Below are 3,264 nucleotides of genomic sequence, written 5' to 3'. Positions count from 1 at the left end.
GAGAGTAAGCTGGGGGTTCTGTCTCTGTGTCTGTGGTTTTTCCCCAGGATAATCCAAGGGAAATTTCCAAGGAATGTCAGACCCAGAGAAGTGGAATTAATGTACACCTCACATTCTTGAAGGGTCAGAAATTCCAGTCTTGGAATTTTTATTTCTTCCTAATCACTCTCCCAGTCCAGAGGATCAAACTACTTTTGCAGCAACTTTCAAGGTGAACTAGATTTTACTACTTATGATTTGTTCAGTGAGCCCACACTAAAAAAAAAAAAAAAAGGACAGTTATCATAAGGGCTTTAAAAGCAAACCAAAACAATGAATCTTCTTGGCCAAGAGTCACCAAATGAACTTCTACATTATGATTTGGTCTGCTGCATTTTATTTTTGGTATTTGCAGTCTTCCTAGGGGAACCATCTAACAGAAAAACAGAACTTTTACATCACTTGCTTTCCCTGCCCAATTCAGTTCCATATTTATATCACTACTTTTCCTTTACACTCTTTGGTTTATAGTAGCAATAATTTTCCCTCATATACAGTCCAACGAACAACCAATTAACAAATGCCCAGAGTGGTAAAACATTTTTGGCTGTCTTGCTCAGTTGGTCATTAATTTGGTGAAGGAAGGGCTAACAAACTCATAAAGGGGAACTTGAGTTTTAGAAGTCAGTTCAATTTTACATTATTAAAAAGGAAAATGTAGTAAAAATAATAAGAGCTTTGCCAAAACTCTACAGCAAAGTCAATTAGTCTCACAAAGAGCCTAGGAGTCTGCGATATGGACTTGCATTTGGAATCACTTAGCCTATTAGAACAATTCCAAACATCTTCTCTCTGAAACCATATTTCAGTGCTCATGGCTGCAGCTTACTGGGTAAAATTCTTTCCCCTCCTCAGTACAACACAATTTAAAGTATTCTTTGTGTCTGCATATTTCAAATATACAAATATGACTTCACGCATGAATATCTTCATGCATATGTCCATTACGATCACAAAAATTTCATACATTAAGTATGGTCTTCTCCAACATATACTAAAATGCATACTGTATTTTGTGTTGGTATGGTATATACTTTTAAGATGCCTTTAAAAGAAAAACCAATTTCAAAAAGAAAAATTACAACACTGGCATTACAAGTCTGTGGCAAAAATAAATTGCATTTTACTCTGAAGAAAAATCACTTTTATCATTTTTCACCTTATTTCAGGTATAAGGGAATGCTGTTCCTTTAATCAAAAAATTTGGCAATTGATTAAAGACGTGTCATTTGTCCATCATCATCACTATAGGCATTTTGTTCATATAAATATTTTGTTTTGCTCTGATTGAACAATGGGAAAAGGTTAAAATGCTAAGTGAGATTATCTTCATAGGCAATTCTTGCAAAATAGCGTTTTGCAATCAACTATATGAATTAACTGACAGGTTTTTTAAAAAGAAAAAATATATCCTATTTTGTTAAAATCTAACAAATATCCTCCAAACTCCTTAAGTGAAAATTATGTTGTATCTTTTCAGACTAGTGGCTCCCAACTCTCAGCCTCTGTAAAAATCCTAAGTGATTGCTATAGGTTTTCCAACGAAGATTCAGTTCTAATTAACTACAATTTTGTCCATATTTTGTTTTCCTACTGCATTGAAAGAATAGCAGGGGGTTAGCGCTGCAGAAAAGAAGATTATTAAAACTTTAATAACCTGAGCCTTTGAACCTTTTCAAATTCTTTACAATTTTCTCACATTTCCAGCCCAGATGTCTGCACGTAGTTATAGGGACAACATGAACTTTTTGTTTACAATTTTATTCACCTTATTTATTACCTCCTTTAAAAAAAGAAACGAAAGAGGAACACACAGAAATGTTTTAGCCCTTCTAAGCAAGATAATTTAGCTATTACAAAAATAAACTTGAAGAATGATTTTTATCCATTTTTAAGTTAAATATTTCCAACAACACAACTGTTTCCCCCCCACTGCTAGAGGTAAATTGTCAGGCAGCCTAGCAACGTGGCCAGCTGAATCACAGCATTCTTTTCAATCAAGCTACAAAGCTCCAAACGACTGAAAAAGAGAGTTCACTTTGGAAACTTGAACTCTTGAGATTGTTACAAAAGAAAGAGACCAAAAAGAAGGCATCCCTTAACATAATTAGCTGCTTGCTGTTTCACCAAAGAGAGGGATATTTGCATACAACAATAGCCAATAGAATTGGCTTTCATAGAATTCAGTGTGGCAGTTGTATTATCCCAACTCCAGATGGTTGTAGCCCCTCAAGAGCAATTATTACCTTTCTTTTAATAACAGAACCCCAGTTATTCAAGCATTTCACAAACATCTTTGTTCTGTGATCGAGTGCTGGCAAATGAAATACAAGCAGATATGTTGAAAGGTACCTTCAGGAAGTCTCCAAAAAGGTGAGCCAGGGCACCTTCTTCTTCCTTTCCTCTTTCAGTCGGATGCAATTTTAGTGTGATGGCTGGAACCTGAGCAGCCATCTTGGACCTAAAGTCCAAGGAACAAAAAGCTAAGGAAGACAGAGCACTGAGCTAGCAGGAGTCTGGGTCCCTGCCCAGCAATGGCAGACTCACTTCCAGAATTATTTTCTATATGAAAGAGAGAGAAACATCTTTATTGTTTGAGCCACTGTTATTTTGGGATGTTGGTTTGCTTAATGTGACAAAATCTAGTCCTAACATGTGCCCTCATTTTGAGGGCTCTCCTTATAGCTATAGCTAGCTGAGAAAGAGAAAACCAGTACTGGCAACCAGGAGCTGTCCTGGTATAATCAGCAATGCACAACGGCATTGTTAAAAGCTGTTCTGGTCTTCACAATTAGGTCTTGATGTTGTCCAGTTGAACATAAACAACTGCACAAAACATCAGCATCAGACAAGGCCACTTTGTGACCATGAGAGTTCCTGACAAAACTAAGATCGCTCCGTGCTCGCTTCAGCAATACATATACTAAAATTGGAATGATACAGAGAAGGTTAGCATGGCCTCTGTGCAAGGATGACACAAATTCATGAAACGTTTCTTTTTAAAAAAATAATAATATTATTCCATATCATGTGTGAACACAGACAAAATATAAACATTGTCCAAGCCACAGAATACCAACTCCCCACCAATCCTAGCTAATACGAGTGACTGCTGATTTAGCAATTAAAGCTCTAACCTGGCTTCCTTCCTCTCACTTTCTAGATAAGATGCCCAATTATAGAATTAATTCCACTTCCTGACAGTATCCAATTCAGACCAAAGTC

The 3,264-nt window shown here is 36.4% G+C and overlaps 1 non-coding gene across 1 annotated transcript; it reads left to right on the top strand.

The window, feature by feature from the left end:
- Window positions 1-2,938: 2,938 nt before the first annotated feature.
- LOC112441036 (U6 spliceosomal RNA) lies at window positions 2,939-3,040 on the top strand. The gene has a single exon (XR_003029019.1). It is a non-coding gene; the product is annotated as a U6 spliceosomal RNA (small nuclear RNA).
- The last annotated feature ends 224 nt before the right edge of the window (window positions 3,041-3,264 follow it).

The sequence above is a fragment of the Pan paniscus genome, chromosome 8 (assembly GCF_029289425.2).
Source record: "Pan paniscus chromosome 8, NHGRI_mPanPan1-v2.0_pri, whole genome shotgun sequence".
NCBI lineage: Eukaryota > Metazoa > Chordata > Mammalia > Primates > Hominidae > Pan > Pan paniscus.
The sequence above is the reverse complement of the archived record's forward strand: the minus strand, read 5'-3'. Positions and strand labels throughout refer to the sequence as shown.